Source organism: Siphateles boraxobius, unplaced genomic scaffold (genome assembly GCF_051911475.1).
Source record: "Siphateles boraxobius isolate OS27281-9 unplaced genomic scaffold, OSU_SipBor_1 84, whole genome shotgun sequence".
Classification (NCBI taxonomy): domain Eukaryota; kingdom Metazoa; phylum Chordata; class Actinopteri; order Cypriniformes; family Leuciscidae; genus Siphateles; species Siphateles boraxobius.
The window spans coordinates 892,769-907,821 of NW_027509213.1; the positions used below are offsets into that span (position 1 = coordinate 892,769).

General features: G+C 37.7%; 1 long non-coding RNA gene across 1 annotated transcript; it reads left to right on the plus strand.

The window, feature by feature from the left end:
* The first annotated feature begins 223 nt into the window (after positions 1-223).
* Positions 224-8,683, plus strand: LOC143731030 (uncharacterized). The gene is made up of 4 exons (XR_013200688.1): positions 224-344; positions 6,953-7,015; positions 7,131-7,162; positions 8,603-8,683. It is a non-coding gene; the product is annotated as an uncharacterized LOC143731030 (long non-coding RNA).
* The last annotated feature ends 6,370 nt before the right edge of the window (positions 8,684-15,053 follow it).

The following is a 15,053-nucleotide window of genomic DNA, read 5'->3' on the forward strand; positions in this document are numbered from 1 at the left end:
GGAAACTTAATGGACAAATAAAAATCACTTAAAATCGTCATAATATTCACAATGTTTCTTAATTTTATCACCAGCAAAAATTATTATGAATACGTAAATACTTGCCACAGCCGAGACACGTGATGAAGGACAAGCTGCCAAGCCGGGATCATTCGTCTGAGCAGCAGCGGGTGCTGCTTAGTAGACATTGTAGGCTATTTAAAATTTTTAGTAATTTATTTACTTTTTTTGTCACAGAATCTCAAAATCGCAGCATCATAAGTGGCCACGAGATCCACTCTCGAGTTCAAGAGGGCGACACGTTTGAACGGAGCGTGTAAAGTTACACATCACTCATCCTGTCAGTATGCCATATTTCAATCTTCTTGTCATCTGTTAGTAAAACGTTAAAATTATGGACGGTTTATACGGGCGATTTTTAGGCATTGGTAGCCTATGTAGAACTCCTCGCTGCTGAATACTTAGCATTACGTTACAGCAAAATCATACATGAATAATATTTAGCTACTTAATTTGGGAATGTGAGCTGTTGTCTGTAGTGAATGTGATTAAATGCAGTGTTATCCGATTCACCAACAAATAACTTTCATGGGATGGTTCTGGGGGTTCTCAAACATTCAGCGTGAACAGTGTGTTCTGATTCATGAACGAATGACTCTTATGAGCTCTTCTTTGTAGTGATTCAAAAACATAAAGCGCGACCAATAGTATGATTCACGAAATGACTCTAGGAGCAGATTTTTTTTGGGAGTGAAAAACATACATGAACAGTGTAATCTGATTCATGAACAAATGATCATATGAGCCGGTTCTTTTAATTAATAATTTGAAAAGATGAGTTGTCACTGATGAAATTTTGTGTCAGTAGCCTTTTTGTGTCAGACTGATGGTTCATGACAACGTGCAATTAAAAATACATATTTGATGGTTTTATTGTAATAATTATTGTATATAATAATTATGAGAGAGACCAAGCGTACATCCAGGCAGCCTGAGAGAGTGCCAGGCCCTGCTGATAATTAATATTAGGGTTGGGTATCGAGAACGGTGGATTTGATAAGACACGTGCATTTGGATTCCGCTTATCGATTCCTTTGTGTTCATTCAATAGGACTTTAAACTATTCAAGTGCAAGAAGACCCATGCGCTGTTTTCTGTGGTGCATACACATCCAAAACGACGTGCACACAGAAAGCTGCCTTTCATACTGAATAACGTGATACTTAAATGAGTTCTCTTCCGTGTCTTCTTGCACTTGAACGGACAAATACACACAAAAATATTTCAACATATCCTCGTAAACACAGTCGGATATGTCTTAAGTGAACGTCAACAGTTGACAAAGAAACCACAGTATATTGGATCGTGCAGCTCTCAAAGTGACAGCAGCCTAATATTCCTATGCAGTCTCTGTTATAACATTAATCAAACAACAAAAGACAAAGAGAAAATGCACTCGCTGTTCTTGACTGAATGGCCTTTGTAACTATATTTGTAATGTAGGCTATATTTTATATAGAACAGTGTTATTTTACATTTGATTACAGTTTATGTACCTACCTGAAAATCTTAAAACAATGATTATCACAATCGTAACTTTGTTCAGTTGTATTTATTTGTCCTAATTTTTTTATTTGTTCTTTTTTAATTACTGTGTTGACTTGTCAGAATTCGATACATAAAACCTAATTATTATATGCAATAATATGTTATATATGATAATATATTAGGTTAATAAAATTTACACACACGTGAGCTGTCCTTTTGGAAGTTTTTACTTGTGTTTGATGTTTTAAATTTCTGTTATGTTTAGTGTTGCGTCTAGTCATTGCTGAAAGTCATTTTTTCTTGGTGAATGTTCACCATTCATTTAATGTGTTTATGGACAAGCACTGAGAAGTAGTCAGGTCGCACTTGTGATGAAATCAGTCGGAGTGCCTGGAAATTGCAAGACAATCATCTCAGCCCACGGAATAGTTGTGACAAGCCTGGACTTCCGTAGGTGTCCATTTGATAATGGGCTGTGTTGAAAGATGGGATCCAGTTAAAGTTGAAGCAATATATCCTGGGCAAGAGCGTACAAGCTAAAATAATGAGACCATAACAAAACACACTGTCTGTGCTGGCTGAAGAGAAAAGCCCTCGGGCGTCTCTCCAAACGCTGGAGATGGTTTTCATATGGCCTGTTCCGGGACTCAAGAAGAACAAGGTCGTCTCTTTGAGTGTGTGTTGAAGATCCCGATTGGAATACTTGAACCGCTGAATGTCCTTCTTCTTCACCTTTCCCAAGTCTTCAAACGCATTGGCACGGAAGTTAGTCGTAACTCATTCAGCGCGCGGCAGCTGCAAAGGCATTGGTGTTGCTGCCAGGTTTGTCTCTGAGGACACGGCATTATGACAAGGTTCTCCAGTTTCACATCGCACAGATTCTCCAGGGAGACGCACCGCTCCTGTGGGAGTCACCTGATACAAACCCCTCTCTAAAGTGCTGGTTTATGTTCCAGAGAAAAGAGGCACCCGGGCCCTGCTTTACTTAGATGCCTTTGCTTCAGAAGCGGAGTTGGGAATTAACTGTTTGAAAGGATGGGTTTATTATTGTGACACTGCCTCCAGGCATGTAAAGGGTTTGTTTTTATTTTCAAGGTTCAGTCAAAGAGTGTATGTGATTTTCTATGTAAGAAAAGTTTTTGTTTCCTCCTTACATAGACAATATTGAGAAATCCCTTCTGAATCTGGAGTTTTGTTGTGGCGTCTGTCTGAAATAGCAGCATAGTTCAGTTCATTATTGGGGATTATTAATCTGCACATCTACATGCAAATGCATTCACATCTTTTGCATGGTCTCACAAGTTAAAAGTAGTATATATTTACATTCACTAATTTCATCAATCTGATTGAATCAATCCGATTGTAGATTCTAGAAGTTCTGTTTAATTGGATCCTAAACTTTACAATTCGATTCACATATTTATTTGCATGTGCATTACTTGTATTTCGAACAAAACTTCAGCACACGTGCAGTTGCTGCATCCAGAACCAGAGAAAGAAAGTTATGTCACCAGAGCTACCTGAGTAATGTAGTTTTTACCTTGGTGACATATCTAAAAAGACAGATAACTACATTTTAGAAGATCTTTTTTAGCAAATGTTTTGTAAATAGTCTCCTGCATTGACCAGTCCATGATCAAACTACTTTGCATGTGCGAAAGGTTATTTTAAATCAGGCTGAAAAATAGTCGGATTCTTAATCCATGCTTAATGTTTCAAATGTTCATTTTCAATTCATGTTTTCGTTTAGGCTATTCAGTCTAATTGAGAAATCAATCTGATTGCTAACCGAGTTGGTTGCATGTAAAACGCAGGTTTCTGCGCTTTCTGCCCTCTGAAATGATTTTACAAATAAAATGTTTTTATATTATTTTAGTTTTTAGTTTTTTTTGTCTTTTCATTTGTCTTTTCTTTTCCCTTGTTGTGTTAAAAAGTGTTAAGAAGTGTTTTTTTTTTAGCCGTCTTTTATAAATAAGGTAATCTCATAATGCATTGCAGCAGTATTCTTGTATTCTTTCGATGCAAAAATAGTATTCAAGATTCATGTTGGGAATCAAGAGCATATTTTTTAAGTAATATACTGTATGAAATTGAATGATTTCATGACATTCATTTCAATGAATAGGTCAAACATGTACATTATTCCACCGATGTGGATGAAATGCTGTAATAAAATAGTCTGACAAAAAAGCCGGTGCCAGCACTGAATCTACAGCATTATGGCAAAATAAATTATGGGCGAATTCCAATCGGAAGTGAGCATCCCTCACTCCAAACAGAGACCGTGCATTTCATAATGTAGCCGTTTGGGAGCAATAAAAGACAATGTAATTTCCGCATTATCTTCACCTGGAATGTTACATGACAATGCAGCATGGCATTCATCACCCCATTAGCTGTTCTTACAACAGGAATTTCTCATTGCTGTTAATATAATTGTTGCAAATAAATATACATTTTATAATGACGTTTTTAAAATGAGTTATATGTGTGTGATCACTCTCTGCTCTCAACTTGCCGTCTCTTCAGCATGTAGTCACATTAACCTAACGTATCTAATATTACACACATTTTTATCTATGAAACTTGATTAAACGTCATATGAAATGAATGACAAAAATGTGTGTAATATATCAGAAACAAAATAACTTATTCTGTTTATATAACTCAAACTCTCCCGCCATCTAGCTTTAAAATAACCACCCAGGGGCCACCCAGGGTCACATGACCATAAACAATAAAATCGCTTCCTTGAAGTGACCATCGTATGTTTGCTAATGGACTTGTGGAAAATGAACTTCGTGAAGGGATTCAGTTGTTTACTTCTGCTTGAAACGCCCTTACAAATGACGTCTCCTTCCTAGAGTTCCCAGGAGCAAAACCACCATTTGGAATTCTCCTGATGTTTGAAGTTTGAATTGAATGTGATGAGATGGGAAAAAAGTCTGAGCACTTCGAAATAATACAAAGACTATGCACAACTCGTTTTCTATTGTATTGTCCTTCCTGGTTGCACGCAACACAAACATAAAGTGATTCACAAATGATTTTTATGAACCGGTTCTTGTCAAACATTTTCATCGGTCTGAGAGTAACCAGAAAAGTTACATTTCTGATGATTCCCATCCCTATTCACAGCCTCCTCTTTTTCTTCTCTCTCTTCTCTTTTCCTTCCAGTTATTTCATCATGTTTTTATCAGGGCAGCAGTATAATGAGCACTTGTCTCTCGTTGCTGTCTCTGAAATCCCCAGTAAAATCAGTCATCCATCAGTCAACGCATGGCACTCACTGTACAAAACCACCCATTAGCAACACAAAATATTTATGCTCTTACAAGTTAATCCAGAGCTCGTATAATCTCATAATAACTGTATCTGAAGTCTCTCCCAGTCATTTATGTTTTGCACATATGCACTGCTTTCATGGAGTTTAATCCTCAGTTCGGCGAGCCTCGTAGGACACTTTCACGCTTTCAGTGATTCATGAGTCTGTTTGACCACAGAGTTTAGCTGGTGTGAATACAATCCGGTGTCATTCCCCTGGAGCTGTTTGGGATGTCAGTTCAAAAATGCATTGCATTATCTTGCATAATCTTAGTGAAGTAGTCTTTCTTTATTTAACATTTGAGTCTTAAAATCATTGGTTGCATCCAAAATAGCATACTCTCTGTAGGTACTTCTTAGGAAAAAGTTATTAAAGTAATTTACAAAAGTATATTCTATATAGTTATATATATATACTGTGATTGCGAACCCCTTTAATATACTGTTTTTGACCTACTACTGTATATAGTAAGTAATCTACTATACTATATGCGTTTTCGGATGGCGTCATGGGCCTTAAATGAAATCCAGGTTAATGCATTAACATATGACTCACTCATTGAGTCATTAATTCAATAAAATCCGATTCGAAACCATGAGTCAGCATGACTATTGACTGGTGCTGCATATGTAGTTAAAGGCATTATTTGATGCTTTCTTAAAAATACTGAAATACTTAAGTTAAAGAACCATTATCATTAAGTTCAAGAATTATTAATTTACTTTTGATTCCCATCCCTTCTCCTTGAGTCTTTCCTAGTAGTAGTATACTGATATTAATGAGGCAAAAATTACAGTTTTGGAGCAAACAGTTGAACTCTCAGCCTTTGTTTCTTTCTGCTGTCTCTGTAATTTTAAGCTGACAGGGTGGAAAGTTAAGCTTTAGCTCAGAGGCTGATCAGGATTCAGCACGGCACCGCGAGTGGAGTGGTGCAGTCGCCACATTAAAAATGAATGTCTTCTAGCGCTAGGCCTCAATGAGACCAATTTAATTTTTCTGTGCTAATTCTCTTGGAATCTCACCTCAATCTTGATAAAATGAAGTACACACATTTTCACCTTGAAGATGTGAGGGTTTGCTGTGATGTCTTTGAAGTTTTCAGAGAAATACAAAGGTGTTTTCAGAATTGCACATTGCATGCCTGATTACAAGATTTAATTCCCACAATATCTAAAGGGTATCCCTGATGTCAACTGCTGGCTAAAGGAGAATAGAGCAAGTGAATGAATTATTAAAGCAGACATTGATCAGTACTGAAGCACATTTCTCACACAGAAACTTTCTAGTCTGACTTTGAGGAAGGTTTTTTGCTCATACTGTCTGTGTATAAATGACTCAGAGGTTAATCCTGTGCACTACGCATTTTTTGTCTGCTTTTAGATGAGTGGGCTTAAATTACTTTGGCACTTGCACATTTTCCATGTCCTGTCTTGTTGCACAGTGATTAAATCTTTATAAATTGTGAATTGTGTGAATTTCCAGGGACCTTTTAATATGATACTTTATATTAAACACCAAATATGTCCTGTAAACTCATATCATGGTTACAGACAATAGTCCACATAAATATGCACCAAATCCCAGTGTGTAATTATGGATGTTTACATGCAGCAATCTCTGGCTGTGTGGATTTTTTTTTTTTTTGGAAAAGAAATGGCATGTGGTTTGTTCTGTGGTAGATCACATGAACATGAAGTATGCAGACATGCATATTAAGTATGCAGGTGGCTTGCAAATGTTCTTGCTCTTGGAATTCTTGGGCTTTTTTAACCAAAGAGATACAACCAAAACACATCACTTTCGCTTACACACTGCTTAAGTACTACTTTAGCTAAATGTAGTTCAGGATCGCAGCCTAAATAAAGAACACAAGTCCGTCAGCTTGCATTTTAAATGAGTTTGTGTCTGTAAATGCAAGCGTCTTGCATCCTTTTAGCATAGATGACCAGTGTGGAGATCTGAGTATAAAAATTCTGATGTTTTTGAATTTATGGCACATAGTAATTTTGATTAAGAGAAGATGAACAGTCTGCTTGAACTAAAATAACCAATTTTCTATCTTTTTTTCATCCATTTCAGATGATTGGAGGGATTTTTCTTGTGCAGACGGATTCAGTCCGGTTCTCTGCAGCCTTGGGGCAAGTACCTATACGCCAGTCTAGATCTGTCTATATAAACCACATCTCATAAGCCACTGGCATCATTCTCACAGGCAGCAAATTACTTTTCTGTCACTCTACCGCTCACTCTAAGGCAGCCAAGGACGTTTTCTGAAGGCAAAAGAATGAGGTGAGGCTTTTATTCAGTGAGGTTTGAGTTTAAGAACATTTCATTCGGTTCGTTTCACCGTTGCAAAACCACAGAATATGTGCGGCGAGTCGCCAAGGACCATGTCCAGAATAAATTGTTGCTTAATAGTCATGTCTTCGTGTTTTGCGTGTGGTCTCAGACGTTTTTAAAATCAGTTCGAGGTGGTCTTGGCTTTCTGTTAATGTGCCTTTGAGGGATCATATTTCCTAACATTTTTTATAATATTCCCTTTTTGCCTAGCATGTTGGGTATTTCCTATTAATTTGATACATTTATCTGTATAAGCATGCTTTTTTGTGTTTTTAGCTTGTTAACTTACCACACTAATGTTGAATGCATTCAGATTTGACAACAAACTCATAGTAAATGTATTAATAAGAAAGACATAGGATAAATACTATTGTTATTAACCCTTCAAAGCCTGACATGAAATAATAATCAGTAAAATCTTCTCTTTTTTTATGAAACAGTTTAAAGAACCTTTAGACAAAATGTTTTGTCTCTTCCGCTTGAATGATTTAAAACCATATAGTACTATACTCATATAGTATGATATTTTGAGAGGAAACAACACCTCAGTTTAATTTAGAGGCCAAAACTGAGCAAAAATATGTCATTTGGTGCAGTTGCTGATATTAATATGGCCAAAAAATGAGATGAATTTCTGATGTAATGTAAATCAATGAGATCTTTATAACAGTACAGCAGACTACTTCTATAAAATGCATATAAATATCAGTTGTCACTCTATTTTTGCCAACAATGTCTTAGTTAGATGATATTTAAATTCTTAGTTTTATGATCAAAACTCTGAAGTTTACTTTAAAGTCTGTGCCATACAAAAATGACTGAGAGATGAACAAATAAAAGTATGGAAAGTAAACCAAGTTGCTTCAGCAAGTGTTCATCTTGAAATATAACACCAGTAAAGATTTCACCACAAAAAGACACATGAACCACAAGCTGAAGGTGGACGTTTTTACAATGAGGCCTACTTCATGCCTTTTACTCACTTACGTTGATCATTTAGAGGCCTTAGAAATCTACATATCAAATATGATACAGTTTGATATACTTTTTAGGAATAAACAGCAGAAGAACTAACAATAAACATTTTTTTTTAATCCCGTGAAGAACATGCATTACAGATCTGGGTTTAGTGGGCATAACAAACTTTAATGCACTAGGAATTTGCGTTATTAAATGAGAAGAAGACACCCATCAGTCGTGTGACAGTTCTGGTTCAGTCTGTCAGTAGAGATCTGTATCTGAGCCCAGAGGTTAAGCTGTCAACAACGATCTCTCTTTCCTGTGTGTGTGTGTGTGTGTGTGTGTGTGTGTGTGTGTGTGTGTGTGTGTGTGTGTGTGTGTGTGTGTGTGTGTGTGTGTGTGTGTGCGTGTGTGTGTGTGCGTGTAAAGGAAAGAAACCTGCCCGGCAAGACCTGGCTCCTCCGTGTCTCACGCTCTGCTCACAGGGAATTCTAGCGAGCTCAGATTGTTATCAAATCCTGTCGGTCAGCCAGGATTCCCTTCACTGCCAGAGCGAAGAGAAGGGTGAGCCAACGTGCCGACAGATCGCTTCCTTTCTATCTGTCATGCTGTTTCATCTGCAGGAAGCATGGCAGCATTTCCCGACCTGTCACTGACGGTTTTAACATGTCGGGAGTTGCATAGCCACGGCAGGACGCCATTAAGCGCTCGTTCCGGTGTTATTTGCACGACAAAAGGATCTGACGGCTGTTTTCTTGTCTGAGACAGTAAGGTACAAAGCAGCCCTGTTGGACTAATGCATCAGGGTTGTCACAAACGGCTCGTAGTTAAGAAGGGGAAACATCCCTTTCAAGTGCATTTACACCACCAGCTGTGATTCACTTGATTTGGAATCATTCTGACTCAGAGAGTTGTTCACTTCCATCGGAATGAGATTAATGCAACACATCTTTTTTACTTGACACTGCATATAAACCCTGTTTCTTTATTACATTGCAGTTAGAATGTACAGACCAGTCCCAGTTCCTGAAGGATTCCCAGTGCCCCAACAATTCTCTAAAACATGTAAATATGTCCTGATTACCTGTTAGGATCACTGATATCAAATTAAGTAGTCTGTTTATTTTTGGTCATTTTTGAGGTTCTATCGTTTAAAAATTTGCAATTATTAGTATTTTTTAAAAATGCTTTGAAAGAAGTATTTTTGATCACCAAGACTGCATTTATTTGATCAAAACTACATTAAAAACTGTAATATTGTTAAATAGTTTTCTATTTGAATATATATTAAATCTGCAGTCTGTAACTTTTTGGGGTTAAAAATGATCCAAAAATAAATGTTTGAGCAAGTACATAACCAGTGTTCAAAACTTTCTGCTTGGTTAGCTTGATTCAAAACAGTAAGCTTGTAATAATGTTTTTAATTCCAGTGGTACTGGTGGATTTCCATGGGAAATTCAGGCATGTCTTTGAGTCATTACATCACATCTGTATACATAAAGAAGTCTCGGCTTGTAGGCTATATTGCGTGTGAGGATGTTGGAGGTGGAGATGTATAGCATTTTCTCACAGCACTTGATATAATTAAACTTATCAATTTGATGGCGAATCCAGAACGGTTCAAACGACAATCACCAGTGACAACTGGAGATTCACCCGTTGTAAAATGCAAACAGAAAAAAAGAGACTGCAACCGGCCCATGCGAAAACAAGGATAAATATCGGAAGGGCATTAGTCACGCAATGCTGATAACATTAACAATTTGAGAACAAAGTATAATTTGCACGGGTGATATGATAAGCGATTGTTAGATTTTATCAGCACAATTTACTGCAATGCTTTTTTCCCCTTAGTTGGTCAGAACAAAAGTGGATGTTACTTGTTCAGATCACATTTTTCGGTGAAAATTCTTATGTTGGTCAAACTTCCAAAAGCAGAATCTGTGATTGTGAATGACAGTATCCACACCGGCGCAGCGACTGACCGCCGCACGTTCTCCTCAAAACATTGGATTCATCCACGCTGTGCCGTGCCGAGGCACAACCCACGTAAAGTTGATAATTCCTTGAATAACTGCAATTGCAGATTTCGAACAGAGATGGCGACAAAGAGGAAAAACTACGGACTGCAGCTTTAAAGGGTTAGTTCGCCCATTTAAGACATGAAGTTGTATGCAATCCTTACCAGCACTATAGTGTATACACACTGACCCACTCTGTTGTCAACCCCCTGGTCCGAGTTCTGACCGCTGGAAGTTTTTGAATGAAGTAATCCCGGCTACTTTCCGGGGCCACAAAACTGTGCGTTTTTACGTGAAAAAAAGATTTGCGTTTTAAAGCTTGATTAATTTAACTAAAAAAAAACACGCCGGGCAAAATTCATACCTCAGTTTTAATGCGGCACTATTTTCCTTCCGTTTCTATCAATCCGCGCTGCTGTCAATGTCAACAGTGCGCACGTGACGATTAGCTGTTGATAGCGCGACTCGCCGACAACATGTCCGACTACGAAACTTCAGATGATGAAACTAATTTTAGCACAGTGTCAGACGGATCAGATGAAGACAGTAATTTTAACTCAACGACAAAGGGATATCTTTATGAACCGGAGTATACCGATGCCGAACTTGAGCAGATGGACAAAGAACGGGAAGAGAGAGAGCGAGAAGACAGAGAAGTTGTCCAATCTGATGCTGGGCCCACCACAGCTGTAGCAAGAGGCAGGATGAATGACAAATGGTGTGTTCAATCAAATATTTTTCACAGCAAATTGTAACAATATATATATATTTTTTTTTTTTACACATCTTTTCACGTGTTTTATAATGGAGTCTAAACATCATCTTGTTTACCGTACACCCAGATAGCAAAAAATATCGGCACGGCTTCTTTTTGCCGCCGGCCCCAAACTGTCGGCTATAGGTGCGCCCCGCTGGCGGAGATGAAACGTTTGCCGCCGAATACGTCACTCCCATTTCTTGCGAGATGCCGCCGGCGAACAGCCGCCGGGCCGCCGACTTCATTCTCTCTGGCGGTTGCCGCCGTCTAAATGAACCGCGGCCGGCTGGCGGCAAGCCGCTTTGAAATCGACCAGCCATGTCATTGGCATGAGTGGAACTGACAGCATTTTAACTTTCACATTTAAAGCGATTATAATTATTATGTGAATTATATCAAATTTTGTTGTTGTTGTTGCTCCAAAGTCATTAGGGTTTATAACAGATTTGACTCAGTCTGATTCCATGATAAGGTTTAGGAAAATACATTTAAATTACGTTGAAACTCTGAAGCGATTCAGTGATATGCCTATGTAAAATATATAGAATTATTTTAGTCACTTAAGGTGACAATTCTTTACATTTCTTTAATTTATGCACAATTGAGATGCACAAATAGTCCAAAAAGAATTCCTTTTGTAAAACTTACTTGGCAATAAATATCTTTCTGATTAGGTTTTAAAATAAATATTTCATTCATGGTATGAACAATTTAGCAGAATAAATGGATGAAGTTAGACTTTTCACCAATGCCTGAAATCAGTGAACAGTGAAAGACATCTGCAACTTGCCCAAAAGCTTGGGTATGCTTTAGATTTTTTTTATTAATTTGCAACCATGGTAATATTTATAATAAACATGAAAATCCCTGTTTTGACCTGAAAGATAAAGTGAAATATTTAGAAATATTTTGTCTCTCTGTCACCCCAGGAAATTTCGTTTATGTCTTTCATTTTTTTACAAGCTCGATTTTTTTATTTATTTGACCTTTTACAGGTATAAGGGATTAATTTGCAATTGCGAGTTTTGCAATCTGTACAAATGTTTAAGAAAGTATTAAAGCACAAACAGAGAAGTACCTCCACCGGCCAAGAGGGGCAGTACCTAAAAAACGGAAGCAGATTTACCAACACAACAGTGGCCACTCGTCACACGATTTCAGTATTTGGAGAGGATATCCTATCTAGTCATTGACTACGATCTTTAAAGTAAGTACATTTTTCCTTTTTGTGTAACGCAATATTATGTTCATTTTTTACATTTTTAGTTCATCTTTTTCAAATATGTTCTTGCCTTACTAGTCAAGCTAGTAAGTTAGCCTTGTTTACAAAGTTTCCGCCATGTTTCTGACATAGCTAACGTTAGTTAGGCTAACGTTACTTAGTTTCTTCCTGGCGTTAGTTTTTTCTTTTCTTCTTTTAACTATATTTATGTATGTTTATGCCAGTGTGAGTACTACAGTATGTGGTTTAAGATAGTATTGGTCAGTCGAATAATTAACTAACTTACGTAACCAAATCCTGAAGGACAATTCTCCCGCCCACGTGGGAATGGTAACGTTAGCAAAATCTTTACGACAAGAAAGACTGATCAGTATAACTTGTGTTGTTTTCTAACTAAACATAATGATGTTTTGTTTGATTCGACAACCATGCTGCTAGTCTAGTTTAACTTACAGTGTTAAGCCAAGTTCACACTACATGATTTTAAGCCCGATTTAAGCCCGATTTGCAAATCGTTGAGCTCGCCGACAGGTCAGGGTGTTATCGCGTGCAAATCGCGGGGGATTAGCGAGCGATGAACGCTTGCCAATCTGTTAGTATGAAAGAGCCAACAACGCATCAAAGACCCTCGCAGACGCCTCGCAGACGCGTCGCCGAGCCTAGAAAAATATCTAGCATGCTAGATATCCAGAGCTGTCGCACAACTCAATCTCACTGATGTCATGAGCAACAGCCAATCACAGCAACGCATGAGTTGAGGTCACCGGGTAAATACGTGATTTTTGCCATCAGCTAAACATAAACATGCAGCTACATCTCCGATAGGCTATAAACATGCTGTACTCACCTCCAACTCTCTCTGTAGCACAGACCTGCTCTTCGCGTATGCAGATCCACTCTTTCCCCCATACTCTCTTATTTTTTCTTTTTTTGCGTTTTTTCTCAGAGCAAATCATCGCGCAAACAGTTTGCAGCACTAGTTTCTGTCTGACGTCCATATTCGCGTGTTGTGTTGTTCTTTGCTGTGTATTGGCGCGTGCTGTTTCGCGCCAAGATAGACATTAGACAGATAGATTTGTAGACAAGATAGAATCGTTGGGTGACAGAGTTGTTGTCAACTCGTGTAGTGGGTTACCTCCTGTTGCGGATCAATCACTCTGTGTCGTGTGGTGTGAACAGCTCAACAACTTGAACACTCCTGATTTCTCAGAGAGCAAGTCATGTAGTGTGAACCGCACAGTTCAGCCCGACGTTTTAAAATCATGTAGTGTGAACTAGGCTTTAGCTAACACATGCTGCTTCGCCTTTTTTACTCACTGAATTCAAGCATGTTCGACATGTTGAAATGTATCTAGCTACAGTAAATCGCCAATGCTTTACATCTAGAAAGAAAGCTTTACATCTAGAAAGTTTAACTTTTGGTGTTATATATATATATATATATATATATATATATATATATATATATATATATATATATATATATATGTGTGTGTGTATGTATATATATGTATATATGTGTGTGTATATGTATATGATTGTGTTTGTCTGAACATGGTTTTCTGTTGATCCACTTGTGAAAATGACTCGTTTTTTTGAAGGGGTGAGCATTTTAATGTTATTGATTTTGCCTGGAAATTAATCAAAAAGTATACTTTATGCAAAATGTTCTTCTATTTTAGATGGTTCACATTGTTCAGTTTATCAACGAGGAGGATCTGCCATTTGCAGTGGTTCCGCAAGAGTGGCTCAGCGAGAGTATGTGCCATTGGCCCCCATTTAACCTCAGCAAAAAGACGAAGGCAACAATTTAGCCATCCTCTGCACACCTCCACACAGCACCTGGGAGAAACATCATTTTAAGTTCATGAAGGGAGCAGGTAAATGGGTCTGACTTGTGTATTTGATTTTCCTGTATTTCATCTGTGCAATTTATTTTCTGTTTATTGTGGATAACTGACTCTTTCATTCATTATTCCCTACTCTAGAATCTTGGAAGTCTCAAGAAAAAAAAAACTCTAGAAAGATGCATCGATTCCAGAAAACCAGAAAAATGCTGAACTGGTATGTAAAATCTATTGCTGTGATGCTGGATTTGTGATCCTGCCACTAAACTATACCATTTGTTAGATTTTCAAATTTCTGTTTCCTCTTTCTCGCAACCAGGTTTCTCCCCAGTAATCCAGACTCCACTTCACAGAGCCAAGAGTTTGAGTACAAGTAAGTGATGTTATTTGTGAAGTTTTTTTGTCTTGGAAACTATTGCTTCTATTTGATGTCGGCATGAACCGGAAGTTACAAACGACTTTTCTCCAGTGTTGTGACGTATTTAAAAGTGAAACGGTATATTGAACGGAGGGCAGGGTTTTACTCTAGCGCTCCTCTTCTCCATCTCTGCTCATAGCACGGTTTGAGGGGAGTTGCCACGCCCTCGCACCATAGCACATGACCGGAAGAGAAGAGAAGTCGTTTCGAGGGGGGAGGGAAGGGTAACGTATTTGATTAAAGATTATAAGGCTACATGAATTTTAAAAGAATAATGAAGTGCACAGATAAATCATTTATAATAAACACTACAGTATTACATATAAAAATACGAATTGTAAAATCTTACTTCAAGAGCAGGTGAAACAAGTTCAACAAACAATGTTGAAGACGTTTGCTTGCACTGAGCAATTAGGCACAACTTGCAAACAGCACCTGTGGTTGTCGGTTTAATTCCCACTGGGGCTACCTGTACATGTAGTAGACCTAGATATAAAGTAAAATTTAAGATTGTATACTGCATATATTACAGTCTGAATCCTTAGCCTTTCACATTTTTTATTTATTTATGAGAAGCTTCAGAGAAATGTAATTTGTAACACTTTTTTGGATTTT